The sequence below is a fragment of the Drosophila subpulchrella genome, unplaced genomic scaffold, assembly GCF_014743375.2.
Source record: "Drosophila subpulchrella strain 33 F10 #4 breed RU33 unplaced genomic scaffold, RU_Dsub_v1.1 Primary Assembly Seq54, whole genome shotgun sequence".
In the NCBI taxonomy this organism is placed as follows: Eukaryota; Metazoa; Arthropoda; class Insecta; order Diptera; family Drosophilidae; genus Drosophila; species Drosophila subpulchrella.
In genome coordinates, this window is record NW_023665691.1 from 834350 (window position 1) to 851211 (window position 16862).

Here is a 16862-nt window from a genome sequence, read left to right on the forward strand (position 1 = left end):
AATTTCGAAATCCAATTTTCATAGTGCAACTAAAATTAATGATAATTTCTATGCTATTCAAATGAAAAGATTGTCCGTTCTATTTAATAAGCCAATGTATTTAGGATTTGCAGTATTAGACTTATCGAAATGGAAAATGTATGATTTTCACTATCAATATATGAAGCCAAAATTTCAGGAAAAGTTACTCTTAAATTATATGGATACTGATTCATTTATCTATACAATAAAAACTTTAAATTATACAATAAAAACTTTTATAAAGATATTCGTAATGATCTTGAAGCAAAATTTGATACATCGGACTATTCAGATGAAAGAATTAATCTATATAACTTCAAAAGAGTTAACAAAAAAAGTTTAGGATTTTTTAAAGATGAACGGTAAACTCATGACAGAATTTGTAGGTCTGTGCTCAAAGGTTTATTGTTATAGAATAGATCAAGTTGAATCTTCACATAATAAAGCAAAGGGAGTGAGTTCACGAAATCTTACAATTGAACACTATAAAAATGTTTTATTATCTGGGGCCTCACTATATGGTAATAGAACAATGTTTAGATCAAAAGCACACAAAATAACTACAGTTAAAGTAAATAATAAAATTCTTTGTGGCAAAGATAATAAAAGAAAACGTAATGTTAATGAAACACAATTTTTAGAGTTAAGTAACGAAGACCATGGTACGACATCAATAAAACATCAGAGATTAATTGAAAAAGATATTTTAGAAAATGTTGAATGGTTAGAATCAAATTCACTTTGCTTGGGTGAGATGATACAAAATAATTATGTGAACGATGGAGAATCATTAGATAGTCTTAAATTTCAAAAGGAACATATTGAAAAAGAACTATTTTATAAATCAGTTGAATTGGAGATGTTTTATTATGATCGAGACTTTGGAAAATATAAATTAAAATGATTTTGAGTTTGTAAAAAGTATTTTTATTATATTTAATTTTAGTTTAAGACATTGTACTTAATATAAGATAATACAAAATGTCTTTTTTATTTATCCAGCTAGTCTTTGAAAACCCGAGCAACTTAACCAAAACTTTATTTCCTTTTCGCCTTACAACTTTTTCAACTAGGTATGTGTGGGGAAATCGTGTTTTTTTCAGTTCTTCTTTATAGAATCCGCCCTGAATCGGGCTACCATCTAAATCTTCAAGTAAGTATGTTTTAGGGTATGTATTCTTAACCTTTCTAATTTTATAGATTTCAGTTGTATAGTTTGGTGTATACCCTTTCTCAAAGACATGTTTATATTTACTGATACGAACGTGGTCCCCTTACGGAATTTACTTGTAATATTTGTTTTTCAGTGGAGGAATTGACTTTACTTGGACTCATTTTTATTGTTCTATGCACTCTATTATTGTATTTATTCATTAATTGTTTATACATATCTATCCACTTATATTTTCCATTGAAACTAAACTCACGCCAAATTAATTCTTTAAGAGTTCTATTGAAACGTTCAAAGTAGTATGGAAACGCGTATTCTGGGACAATTAGCATATTAATGGCCCCAAGCCCCCCCCCTCCCCCTTATTAACCTATGCGGGTTCTGGGACAATTAGCATAATTCAATAAATTAAGTGATTTTAATGGACTTTGAACTCATAAAAATGTCACGATCATGTCTATAAAGAGTATACTTAATTGCCCCCAACCCCACACCACCATGTGACAATACTGATCACGTGACCTTTTTGCCTCATTATCAACAATTAATATTCAGCAGGTGTTGCTGTACACGGGAGAAAGGTCGCACACTTTCCCCACATCCCCATGTGACAATATTGATCATGTATCCTTTTCCTCATTATTAGCAATTAATATTCAGCAGGTGTTGCTGTGCACGTGAGAAAGGTCGCAAACCCAAAACATCTAAAGATGGTTGCCTTAGAGGAACATGTCCGATCATGTTGGGGAATAACGTTTCCTATGATTGTAAAATTAATTTAGAAATCAAAAGAACCCCAATAAAATGAATCTCACAAGTTAATAATTCTCAGATGTCGAATATTTTCAAACAGACATTTTTGTTTCCGCCCCAGAAGGTTTAACTGGTAAATTCTCTAAGATTCTCTCCTTTCCACAAACGGGTCATAAACATATCAAAAAAGGGATTCAAGCAAGAGCTACCCGAACATGCGCACCTGTCTATTACCTGACCGGAATAAAAGGGACACATGCACAAGTCTGAAGGCGCACGCCCATTGACAAGATCATGGGCCTCACGCCAACGACCTCACGGCTGACTGCTAGCTCTAATACGTTCCCATAATAGGGGTTGAAATCACGACCGCGCAACAACTCGCAAATAGCCGACATATCTTAGTCAAGGAAATATTTTCCATTCTCCGTACCTGTAATTTTAACTCGAAATAAAAAGTCAGAAGTTTATTTTGTAGCATAATAATACATTTATTCATTTATATTGGTATTGCGAACATGTTTGATTATATATTGAAATTAATTTGATTCTTGCTTTGATTCCGACGATTTGCATAGAAAAAGCAGGCGCACGTTTCCGACGTCATTTCTGGATTACAAAATGTAAAGTGTTCACCATAGTTCGTAGTAGTGAGATCATGTCCACCTCGATTCATGAACATAGTTTTTGTGTTTAGAAGGTATTGAAAATGCTGACCAATTATCTGTCCTTTAAATTGTTTAATAAATTGGTCAACTTCCTCATGAAACTTCATTTGGTTAATTTTATTTTCTTATAGGTCTTTACACATCTAGTCTCAACTTTAAAATGATGTATAAAAATTATTTTATTGTTTTGGAGCTACTTTTAAAAAATGTCAAAATAATGTATGCATTGTTAAGAGCACAAACCCCGCCCTTAAGGTGTGTTTCACAATAGGGAAACCGGTTTCCTTTAAACCTGTTTAATGACGGACAGCCCATTTCCTCGATATCAATGAGCTGACGACTCCCAAAAAACTTCTCTAGAAATCGTTTCTTTTCCACACCTTTACAAATAATTTGTTTTCCGCTTGTAATTGTCCTTAGATACTTTCGAGTTTGTGGAAATCTATTTTCTCCATCATTCCAAAAAATTTTGTGATGTGTATTGGTTAACCAAATTGCAGTCTTTCGAGATTTGGTATTTAGCAAAGTAAAATCATATGGTGGTTCTATTAAAAAACTATTATTCAAGTTTGGATCTTTTTCGAATACAATTCCAATTTCCTTTAGAATAAAATTATTATTATTATCAAAGAAACCTTGAACATCAATCGATACAATATCTTTCAACATTTTTCTAATGTTAAACAACTCGTTGTACTAGTCCGTTTAGTGGGTTATATTCAACTAAACGGTCATGTATGAGGAGACAGTAAGCTTGGGTATTTTCATGACTTGGTGTCTTTAGTTCTATTAAAATTCTCACATCAATAGGACCAATTTTTACTGATTCGTTTTGATATGAAAGCTTAACCACAATAATAAGGGTCTTCAATTTAAATTCATTTGGGGTCAAAAATGGTTGTGATTAACGATTATAGAAACTAGATTGAAATCTTGTATACGTTTCATATAGGTGAGCATACTAATTCTTACTAAAATCAACATTCAGATTAATTTTTATGACTTGGTGTCTTTAGTTCTATTGAAATTCTCACATCAATAGGACCAATTTTTACTGATTCGTTTTGATATGAAAGATCAACCACAATAATAGGGGTCTTCAATTTAAATTCATTTGGGGTCAAAAATGGTTTTGATTCACGATTATAGTAACTAGATTGAAATCTTGTATACATTTCATATAGGTGAGCATACTAATTCTTACTAAAATCGACATTCAGATTATTATGGAAATGACTCAGAATTCATGTGAACTTTCAAGTTTGATAAGTTATTTGTGATAAGTTCTCCATTTAGTGTAAATCCAATTATGGCAAATCTTGGTTTTTCAAGGTTAACCGAAAATTTCACATTTCAGCTCTATTGATTCCCATACCCCAATTTGGGGTTAACATATAAATCCCAACTCTGGAATGCGATTGGTAGGTTTACACAACTTTTGATAATATCGTACATCTTAATTTTTGCAAAATCGCTCAGAGTTACATGGGGAACTTTCCAGGTTTTTTTCGTAATTTCCAGTTTAAAAGTTTTTTCATTTCTGGTTTGTTCAAGGTTCACCACGATTCTTAGTTAGCATCAACACTAGTTCGTGCTTACAATTTAACAAAACTTTTTTATAAACCTCAGCCAATCCCAACAAAATTTGATTGGTACAGAAAAGATGAAGTGGGGTCCTGTAGAAATTTTATCTCCACTGCTCCATCCAGAATTTAATAGGTATTGACTTTGAAGATTATCCATAGATATATAATTTTTTAGGGTAGTACTCATATTGACATGGACTTGACACGTTGAACACGTTGTATTTAGTTGTTACCTAGCAGTATTTTGATGGTTACTTTCTGTTTAGTTTTGTTTTTGGATGGTTACTTTTTGTATAGAACCTGTACAGTACTTGGTTTTGGATGGTTACTATCTGTATAGTATCTGTAAAGTACTTGATTTTAGATGGTTACTAAATGTTAACAAGTATTATGAGTTGCTATAGTCTCTTATTAAGAATTATCAAAGAACACAAGTTAAAGTTTCTAAGATGTGTTAGCCAAACACACTTGCAGTGAACTATCATTACCTGACCGTCATCAAAGTCACATGCCCAAGACCCAAGGACATTGAAAAAAATACTTCCCCTTCATTTGTACCTGTAGTTTTAATTACAGTCAGAAACAAAATTTGTAGGATCATTCAATATTTTTTTATATACTTTATTATTGTAAACATATTTCATTAAATTCATAATTAATTATATTTTATGTATATTTGTATATAATTAATTTTCTTACTCAATCCCTCTGTAAGAAACATGTCGGTTATTCAAAACGCAGATTTTCGCTTGGTTCCCATAGATAGATGTAAAATAGGTCTCACAATGTAATCTTTCTCAGATGTTGGATTAATAATATTATAACATATTTCGAAAGCATCATTAGCTAGCATAGGAGCGTCTTTCAATTTAATTTCTGATTCAAGTTTATGATAGAGGTGTTGGGACCTGGTAATATCGGTTTTTGTTGTCAACTATTTTTCTAGTTCTAGTTTTCTAGTTCTATTCTAATTGTATACTATTTGTATGAGTAAGGCATCATTGTCTAAGATTCTGAATAAGATTAATAAACTCTTTTATTACAATACTCATCTGGTTTTCGTGATTCATGATGGCGGTTGAGCTGCTTGGACTTTGATTACTAGCTATTATTAGATGGTTACTATCTGCTTGGTAGATGTCTATTAGTTGCTCACTAGTTTTTATTAGCTGGTTACTATATGTTTAGTAGATGTATACAAGTTGTTTAGTATCTGGTTTTTATATGTTTAGTAGATGTATACAAGTTGTTTACTAGATGTATACAAGTTGTTTTCTAGCTGTTTAGTATCTGGTTTCTATATGTTTAGTAGATGTATACAAGTTGTTTAGTAGATGTATACAAGTTGTTTAGTATCGGGTTTCTATATGTTTAGTATATGTTTACTTGATGTTTACTAATTATTATTAGCTGGTTACTAGTTGTTATTAACGTCTACGACCTTTTATAGTCTTTTGTTAAGAATGATCAAAAATTCTTGATCACTAGACGACGTTCGATGTGAAGTAAAAACTTACACTCTGATTTTCAATCTGTTTGCTATGTACATGAGAAAGAACGCAAAGCCAAAATATCTCAATCTTAGAGGAACATGTCCGATTATGTTGGGGGAAGATGTATCCTGTGATTGTAAAACTAATTAAGAAATAAATTGTTCACAAGCTGTCTGAAAACTGTTTAGAAGCTCTTTTGATAAGCAATTTTGATTCATAATGACAGATATTAAGAATATATAATAATATCATCCACTTTAACTAGTATATTGTTAAAATAAAACATTTCCATTTTTCATGTTCTTTCATCTTATGTAGGTATAATAAATGTAATCTTAACTAGGATAGCTAGCCTTTCATCCCATAACTATAGTTATTAGCTACAATAAAATGTCTAGAAAGAACAAAATATATGAATGTCAAAAACGATTTAAAACTAACTATAATTGGGAAAGTAATTGAAATCACTCCGGCGTAATACAGTAAAAAAGAAAAAACACTGTGATTATCCCATTTTCTATCACCATAACAAATGTGTATACCCACACCTAAATGACCAATTGTATCCTTTGTCCAAAAATGTCTGTGACTTTCACTTATAAATTTGTCACCGATAATTTAAATCACATTAAGCAAACCACCCATTGCTAACCATACCATAACCCCAGAGTCAAGTTGGTTACCTACAATAAACATAGGTGATGGTGTAAAGGATTGCTAAAATGCCTCGACGGAGGCGCAAAGGTCATAAAAAAATGGTCATAAAAAATATAATTAGGAAAGTATTTTTTATTTGCGAACCATTTATAACTGTTACCAACAACACAAACAGTTGTTACAAAAGATTTGCTTAAATGCCTCGACGCAGGCGCAAAGGTCAAGGTATTGGAAAAAATTCATGAAATATTATCCCTTCATAAAAGAGGTCATAAAATATATAATTAGAAAAGTATTTTTTATTTGCGAACAAATTATAACTGGTACCAACAACACAAATAGTTGTTACAAAGGATTGCTGAAATGCCTTGATGCAGGCGCAAAGGTCAAGGTAATGGAAAAATTCATGGAATATTATCCCTTGACCAAAAACGAAAATTTCTTCTAATTGGATAATAAAAAAATATATATTTATTCAATACTTTGATTTTTCCATCAAAATGCTTGATAAATCTAGTTGTTTGATATTCTCTAACTAATTGAGTAATAAGTTTTCATGTGTCTATTTAATTTACCAAAAACAGTATTAGTCTTCTCTCATAAAATTGATCTTTTGGATCTCTCTAATTCCCCACCGGTGAAATATATGTTCCTCATATTTAAAAATTATGGTTTGCCAACCCCGACCAACCTCCGCAGCATAGATGTAGGAAACAGGGATGGTCGCAAAATACCAGAAGAGCAAGCAATCAGAGAGACCAGGAGTGGTCGTCGTTTTTAATGATCCAGAGAGCGCGAGAGAGAATAAAACTCTAATAAAGTCAGTCGGTGCCAAGATCTCACGCGCTACACATGCCAATAAGCATACCCTTTGTACATCATCAAATGTAACACTACAATATAAGTTTTTGTATTTCTGATTCCAATGATAATATAAAATAAACATTACACATAATAATTGAACACATCGTTGTCCCAAGAACATTTGCATCACTGCGGAATTAATGGGGCCACAATTTTGGGGGCTCGTCCAGGAATAAATTTGGATCAAATACAAACTACAGTCATTAAACTAATAAGTTGTGAGTTTAAAAGTGGTATAAACTTTTGCATTGCGGTGGTTGTAGCAGTTGCTAAAAAAATTGCTGCGCAATAGAAGACAAAAAATTAGCAAGAAACAGAGTGCGTGACAACGAGAAGAAAATGTTGTGAAATTCAATTTTTGCAACGCAAAAGAAATAGAAGAAAAACCGACTCAAAGGCGACTGGCGTAACAAAAAAGAAAGCGAAAAATCAGCGAGTACCGAATCTGGAAGCAGCGCAAAAATTTTGTGGTGAACGTCAACCAGCGGAAGGCAGGATCGTTGGCGGTGGTCATCTGGACACAAATTAAGGCGTGGAGCAGTTACGGGAACAGGCGGATCACAGAAGCTGTGCGTCAGGAGAACACAAGGAACCTGTGTTCAGGAGGCTGGTCAAGGCGAAGAAAGTGGTGTTCAGGAGGCTGGTCAAAGCGAAAGAAGCAGGCGGATCGCAAAATTTGCGCGTCAAGATAAAACAAGGAAGCGGTGTTCAAGAGGCTGGTCAAGGCTAAGGAACCGGTGTTCAGGAGGCTGGTCAAGACGAAGAAAGCTGGAAATGGTACAGGAGGAGATCGCCGAAGAAGGGGCAGGAAGATCTGGAGAAGTACCAATAGTTGGCGAGCAAAGAGAAGTCAATTTTGGAACTGTATTGGTGGTGAACTTTTGGCGGCTGGAAGACGAATTCAAAGGTGTATTGGTGAGGCAGCGAGTACATCATTCTGGAGCTGTATGTGTGAGGCAGCGAGTACATCATTCTGGAGCTGTATGTGTGAGACGGCAGACGGTTCGTTCTGATGAAATTCTTGGTGAGTGGCAGAAAAATTGGCTGAAGGCGACAAGAGGAGACAAGAATTCAGGCAATTTTGGATGGCGAAAATTAACTACGAAGAGAGCGGCGAGACGAATTCCAACAACAAGAAGAGAGTCAAGAAGTACTTTCGTACATAACGTAGCAAATTTCAAGCAGGGCATAAAGCTGTTGATTTAACGTAACGTATACCGTAAAGCAGTAATTTGGCTGTGTATTTTATATTTGATATTACTGCTTATCTATATTAATCTATATTACTATATCTATATTACTCCTATATTGTATAAGTATATTTAAGTTTCAATATGAACAGGCAGCAGGTTTTGGCACTGCTTGTAGCAGATTTACGCGAAAAGTTAACAGAGCTGGGACTCAGCAGTAATGGAAGAAAACCTGAGTTGCAAAATAGACTGCTTGCTCACTATGGTTTGCAAGCTGATGAAGACAATGAAGGCATCGAAGTGGATGAGGATGATGAGGGCTCTTTCGAATCCGTACATTCCAATAATAGGCAGGCAGGTGGTAGGTCCGAAAGAAATGCAGTCGTAGAAGGGCAGAACCTTCAGACAGTAAATTCAGCTTCAGGTAGGTCGTGGTTTACATTGAAGGATGTGGAGGGAAGTGTGTCACAGTTTTCAGGAACTAATTCACCTGACATTAATCAGTGGATTGAGGAACTAGAAGAGTGTGCACTGACGGTGGAATGGAGCCAATTACAGATCTTTATTTTTGCTAAACAATTGCTCAGTGGAGCGGCCAAACTTTTTGTCCGTAGTCAGCGAGATGTTCGGGATTGGAGATCGTTGAAAAACATATTGCTCGACGAATTCGGTGTGAGGGTGTCATCAGCAGAGGTTCATCGTAGACTTGGCAAACGGCAGCAAAAGAAAACTGAGTCGTTGCATGAGTACCTCTACGCGTTAATGGAATTGGCAAAGCCAATTGATCTTGATGACGAGAGCTTGATCGAATACTTTATCGACGGTATTCCAGACTCCAAGGTGAACAAGGCTTTACTCTACCAAGCAAAAAGCATGAGACAGTTGAAAGTACAAATAGAGGCATATCAGAAGATGCGAGGATCAGGAAAACAAGTTAGGTATGACACTCATTTAAATAAAGGTGAGAAAGAGTCAGTAAAGGCAGTGAAAAAAGTTAGGAAATGTTTCAACTGTGGAGACGAGGGTAATATCAAACGAGATTGCCCAAAGAGGGACTACAAATGCTTCAGATGCAACCAGCCAGGACACAGAGCAGCTCAGTGCAAGGTCGAAATGGTAGCGAAGCAGGAAAAGACAACAAATCTTGTACAGATGAAAGGCAGGGCGATGCCAACAAGCACGTTTACGTCTTCGGGACTGGAGTTGAAGTACATTTCGTTCGGAAAAGTTATCTTTAAAGGGTTGATAGATACGGGAGCGGATTTGTGTTTAATGCGGCGCAGTATTTTCTTAAAGCTTGGAGTAGATAAATTGACAGGTGACCAAAAATGTTTGACTGGAATAGGAGAAAGTCAGATTGTGACTTTTGGAAGTCTGACAATTCCAGTGCAGATTGATGGTATTAACCTTCAGGTAGAGTTCCACATCATATCGGACGAGGACATGGCTTTTGAAGCTATTTTGGGTCGAACTCTCTTAGACAGCGTTGATATGAAGATAACCAAAAACGGAACAGAACTGGTTCGCAGAGCAGAGAGTCAGGTGGTCACAGCACAAAAGCGCTACGTTCAAGAACAAGACAGAAGTTCATGCACAGAGTTGTTGGCTGAGTTTGGGAGCTTGTGTATGATCACTTTAGAGCAGACAGAAACTAAGAAAGATATAGAACTATCTCACTTGCCACACTCTCAGAGAGGTATCGTGAAGCGGATGATAGACGAATACAAGCCGAAGAGAAATGTTAATTGCCCTGTCGAGATGAAGATTATACTCACTGATGAATCGCCAGTATTTCAACATCCTCGACGTATTCCTTACACCGAACAGAAGGTAGTAGATGCGCAGGTTCAAGAGTGGCTCGAACAGAATATTATCAAGCCGAGTACTTCAGAGTTCGCTTCTCCGATCGTACTTGTAGCAAAAAAGAACGGACAGAAACGGTTGTGTTGCGATTACCGCAAATTGAACGAGAAAATTGTGAGGGATAACTTTCCAATGGTACAAATGGACAGCGTTATAGAGAAGTTACAGGGTGCGAGGATTTTCACAACACTAGATTTAACAAACGGGTTTTTTCATGTACCAGTAGAAGTTGACTCACAAAAGTATACTTCATTTGTTACACAGAATGGACCATTCGAGTTCTTGTACGTGCCCTTTGGCATTTCAAACTCACCGGCAGTTTTTACCCGTTTTATAATGGCAGTTCTTAGGGACCTTATTAATAACGGTGACGCAGTTGTCTACATGGATGACATTATCATCCCTAGCAAGGACGTTGTTCAAGGAGTGGAAAAGCTCGAGAAAGTGCTTCGAGTAGCAGAGCAGCATGGGTTGAAGATCAATTGGACCAAGTGTCAAATCTTACAGAGCAGGGTAGATTTCCTCGGATACATTATCGAAAACGGTTCGATCACACCCAGTGATGAAAAAACTCAGGCGGTAGCACATTTTCCTATACCCACTGATCGTAAGGCTATACAGCGATTTCTTGGATTGACATCGTATTTTAGGAAGTTCGTAGATGGGTATGCGGTTATAGCAAAGCCGTTGTCAGATTTGCTGAGGAAGGATGTCAAATTTGAGTTCAGAGAATTGCAGCAGGTAGCATTCGAGCAATTAAAGGCAGCATTGACTAGGAAACCGGTTTTGAAGCTGTACAATCCTAAATTGACCACAGAGATACACACGGATGCGTCTAAGTTTGGTTTTGGCGCAGTCCTTCTACAAAAGGATCCAGAAGACAGTCAGTTGCACCCCGTCATGTACATGAGTCGGAAAACCAAACCATGTGAGGAAAAATATCACTCATACGAGCTGGAGGTGCTAGCAGTCATCGCAGCACTGACCAAATGGCGTGTATATGTCTTGGGAACGAAATTCAAAATAATCACTGATTGTAATGCGTTCGCCATGACGATGAAAAAGAAAGAAATTCCATTACGAGTAGCTAGGTGGGCAAAGTTTTTGCAAGATTACGACTACGAGATAGAGCATCGATCTGGAACAAAGATGAGGCACGTGGATGCGCTTAGCAGAGTTACTTGTTTTGTATTGACAGAGAGTGTGATGCACAAATTGAAGGAAGCTCAGATGGCAGATGTGTGGACAAATGCAGTTCGTAGTTTGGTTGAAGATAAGGGACATGAGGATTACTACATTGCCAATCAGATTTTGTTCAAAGACCCAGACCGAGAGCTAATAGTAGTTCCATCCCAAATGGAGACTGAAATCATTCAAATTGCTCACAGACAAGACCATTTTTCGGCGAAAAAACCCCAAGATCTTGTGGAGAAATCTTATTTCATACCAAATCTTAGGGATAAAGTTTCCAGAGTAGTAGGCAGCTGTGTGGAATGCATTTTGGTAAACGCAAAATCGGGAAAACAGGAAGGTTATCTAAATCCTATCGATAAGGGAGACAATCCGTTAGTCACTTATCACATAGATCACGTGGGGCCGATGGAGATCACCAAGAAAAGGTACAATCACATCCTAGTTGTCGTAGATGCATTTTCGAAATTTGTCTGGTTGTATCCGACACGCAGTACCGGAGTCGAAGAAGTGCTTAATTGCCTAGACAGGCAGGCCGTATCCTTTGGTAATCCCTTCAGGATCGTATCAGACAGTGGTGCAGCGTTCACTACACACTTATTTAAGGAATACTGCGACAAACAAAAGATCCAGCACTTATTAATCACTACAGGAGTACCTCGTGGCAACGGACAGGTCGAAAGAATGCATAAAATCGTTGTGCCAATGTTGTCGAAGATGAGCTTAGAGAATCCTGGAAATTGGTACAAGCATGTGGGTAGAGTGCAGCAATTGATCAACAATATCGAGCCTAGGAGCACAAAAGTAACCCCATTCAAGCTGTTAACAGGTGTTGACATGCGTGTGGTAGACATAGCAGGACTTAAAGAGCAGGTACAGCAGTCTTTGGTAGAAGAGTTAAACCACGAGAGAGATCAGTTACGCAAAAAAGCCCGAGAAAACATTCAAGCTCTTCAAGAGGAAAACAAGCGATCTTTTGATTTGAAAAGAAAGGGTGAAAAGCGTTACAAGGTAAACGATTTAGTTGCGATCAGGCGTACCCAGTACGGAGTGGGCCTAAAGCTAAAGGGAAAGTATCTTGGACCATACAAAATAGTTGAGATTCACAATCATGGCAGGTATGATGTAGAGAAAGTTGGAGATAGCGAAGGACCTTTGAAAACATCCACTGTGGCTGAGTTTATGAAGGAGTTCGGGACGAACACCACGTCAGGAGGGCCGAATGTAGGAAACAGGGATGGTCGCAAAATACCAGAAGAGCAAGCAATCAGAGAGACCAGGAGTGGTCCAGAGAGCGCGAGAGAGAATAAAACAGTAGTAGATTAATACGGGAGCTGGCTCACTAGGTAATAAATCATGTCAAAAAAGGAGGTGGGGGTGACCCTAATTAGTCACGCATGGTTGCACACAGGTGTTCTAATGACCTAATTAGCGTAATTAAGTCAAAAAGGGGGGGTGTTGCTGACCCTAGTCAGATGAGCATGGTTGCACACAGGTCACTTAATGGGGTTAGAAAGTGGTGTGTAGGAGTGTGAGAGAGTGGTGTTTTGATATGTCTTGTTTTGTCTTGTCTTTTTCTCACGTTAAAGGTGCGTGTGTGATAGGGGTGTTTTGTCATGCGTGGGATTTTGTGGAGTGCAATGGTTGCACACAGGTCACTATGTTGCTTCTAACTTTGGTTAGAACGCGTTATGCGTGGGCGATTTGTTGAGTCAATTAGGGTTGTAGGTGACACCTGGCTACGGTCTTGTGGTCAAAAGGTGTTGGTTTGAGGGATATTAGAGCGCATACTTTTGTGGTGTGAAACAAGCGTGAGTTCGGTAACCTCCCCCTCTTTAGCGAGCATTAGATGGGAAAGTGAGCGTGGGAGTGTAACAAAAACGTTGTTTTGTTATGCGTGGGCGTTTTGTTGATTCAATTAGGGTTGTAGGTGACACCTGTTAGTGTAACCTGCCTACGGTCTTGTGGTCAAAATGGTAACGGTGGTGGTGGTTCCTAACAGAACAAAACCAAATGAGATCGTTTATTTAGTCAAATACGTTTTTCTTTAATCATATTTGAAAATTTTTTCTCATGCGCTTACATGAGAGAGAAAACGGTTACCTTCTATGTTTTGAAAAAATGTATGTGTTAAGGAGAAATGTGGAAAGTAGTTCAGTTTTAGAAAACTATTCGTTTTACAAGGGGTGTTTTGTCATGCGTGAGATTTTGTGGAGTGCAATGGTTGCACACAGGTCACTATGTTGCTTCTAACTTGGGTTAGAACGCGTTATGCGTGGGCGTTTTGTTGAGTCAATTAGGGTTGTAGGTGACACCTGGCTACGGTCTTGTGGTCAAAAGGTGTTGGTTTGAGAGATATTAGACCGCATACTTTTGTTGTGTGAAACAAGCGTGCGTTCGGTAACCTCTCCCCTCTTTAGCGAGCATTAGATGGGAAAGTAAGCGTAGGAGTGTAAGAGGGATGGTGGTGGTGGCGGTGCTTGTGGTGGTGGTTCCTAACAGAAAATACACAAAAACAAATGAGATCGTTTGTTTGGTCAAATACGTTTTTATTTCTATATATTCGTCTTAAATTAGTTTACATTGAGTCTTTTAAATAAATTAATGTATCTTTCCATCAATTTTAAGGCGTCTTCTTCTCTCTTTTCAACATGCATACACCTGCAAGTGTCAGGTCCAACTTTGCAATCATCATATGCCCATGCACAGGATGATAGGTGTTCTCCATACTTTGAATGAATTAGTGGGGTGGCTTCTACATCTTTAAAAAATGTATGAAATGATTTCAATTTCGTAGCATGTTCCTTGAAGATCTCACTTCCATGCTCCCTTAAGAACTCTTCAATTTTTGAGGAAATCATTTTTTCTTTCAACGTAATAGTCTGAATGTTTATCTTAAACTAAAGTTTGGTAGAGATAACTCGTTGTATTATACTTAGAAAACAGATGTTAAAAAATGCAACAGCTGATGATAGACCCACCCTCGAAAACAAATTCAAAACAATAGAAAATTTTTTTTTTGGTTTTCTCTTTATTTAAAATTTTCAATATATGATGAAATTAATTTTCTAACTCTATATTGTTGAATTACAAAATGAAAACAAGCACAAGTTTCTATATTATCATTAGAAAATGTACATAAATTTAAATGTTCTCCAAATGTTGTTTTTATAAACTCCTTTACGTCAGTACCCATGAACATGTTCCTTGTCTCCAGTAGTAATTTCAAGTCCTCTTTTGAAATCATATTTCCAAATGTATTAATAAAAAAATTAATTTTATTTATTAAAGATGAATAAGTCGGTATATTAAGATTGTTATTAGAATCAGTCATTTCGTAAACTTATTTTCCCGACTCTCAAAATGTGAATGAATTGTTTAAAAGGTGTTTAGGAGTTTTCGTTTGTGTAAAAGTTTAAGATTTTATGAGCATTGTTCAGAGAGCAGACACCATCCCGAGCATGTAATGAACAATATGGAAAGTGATTTCCATCCATTATTTTTAGAGAGGGACAACCAATTTCATCAATGTTAATTACATTATCAATTTTTAAAAATTTTTTTAGGAATAACCTTTTTTGATATCCCTTACAAATTATTTTCTAATTATTTCTCTTAAATACATTTGTGTTTCTTTGAAAAAGTATACTCCATCATTCCAATAAATTTTGTGATGTTTTTTTGTTAGCCAAGTAGCTGTTTTTCTACATTTCTTATTCAATTCAATAAAATCATGTGGAGAGTGTATGATAAAATTAGAATTCAAGATTGTCTCGTTTTTGAATACGACTCCAATTTCCTTTAGAATAAATTTATTGTTGTTCCCAAGAAATCCTTGAACATCAATTGCAACAATATCTTCACTCATGATTGATTGATTAATTGTTAGACAATCCGCTGAACTAGACCATTCAACGGGTTATATTCAACTAAACGATCATGTATGAGCACGCAATATACTTGAACATTTTCGATAGTGGGCTTGGTAAGTTCAATTGAAATCCTAACATCAATGGGTCCCGATTTAACCATTTCATTTTGATATGATAAGTCAATTACGATAATAGGAGCTTTAGTTTTAAACTCTGTAGGTGATAGTAAAGGAGATTCACTTCGGTTATAGTAGCTAGATTGAAACTTGCAATACATTTCATATAGGTGTGCAAATCGATCTTTTTCAAAGTCCAAGTTTAAGTCATCGTAGGGATATGTTTCAGAGTTTAAGTAGACCTTTAGATTTCTTAAATTGTTTGTAATCAGATGGTGGTTATCTTTAAATCCAATTAAAGCAAATCGTGGACGTTCTCGGTTAGCAGCTAATTTAACATTCCAAACATGATTTGTTCCATTACTTAGTTTAGGATTAATGTATGTATCCCAACTACGGAATGCAATCGGTAGATTGGTTCCACTTTTTATAATATCATACATTTTAATTTTCGTTGAATCGCTGGGTGTTATATGAGGAATTTTCCATGTAATATTAGTCATATTGAGATGATACTTTCCGACTAATTGTGCACTCTCAAATTTATCTTGCTCAAGTACATCATTAAAATTTTTTGATATTAATAGTACTAGTTCATGTTTACAATTTAATAATACTTTTTTGAAATCTTCAGCAAATCCAAGTAGATTTTTAAGGGGTATTGAAAAGTTGAAGTGGGGGGTTAAATTGAAATCGGGTCCTCCGCTCCATCCAGAATTGTAAAGTCTCTTGCTTTCAAATTGATTTAAAGAAACAAAGTTTTTTATTGTAGAAGTAATACCACTAAATCTTGTTCTATCTATTTCAACACCATTGATTTCATAGCGTATTTCATATAAAAAGTATGCCATACAATTATTTCTCATTCTCGCAATAACATTTTGAGTTTCTACCGCTCCCCCTTCCTTAATTAGGGTAATATCTCCTTGAAAATTTAGAAGACTCTCATGGGGGAGTACATATAAATCTTGATTTTGGATTGTAATTCTTATCTCATCATTTGGTTTAAATGATTGTTGATAGGGTTGATAGCTGTGATATTCCTTCTTTGATATACTTTCATCAGAGAAAGGTTTTTCCCGTACTGCCAATATTTCATTCAACCCCATGACTTTAGTTAAACTCGCACTTTGAAGCCCAATGATTTAAGAATTAACTTATTTTTTAATGTAAGTGTGTGTTTTTTTGGTTTCGATCCTCTTCCTATAACTTTATGTTTTAAAGTGTGCTGATGATGGTAGGTATCACCTCTTTTATTGTATATAATCATTGTATTAATCTTAAGTGTAAACGAATTGTATAGTTTTCACCGCGTAAATTTATTAATTCACCGTTCTGATCAGTTATGTGTATAGAGAGTGTACTTATTTCTCTAGTGTTGACTGGTAAGTAAATAAGATTGTGTGGTGTGATATTC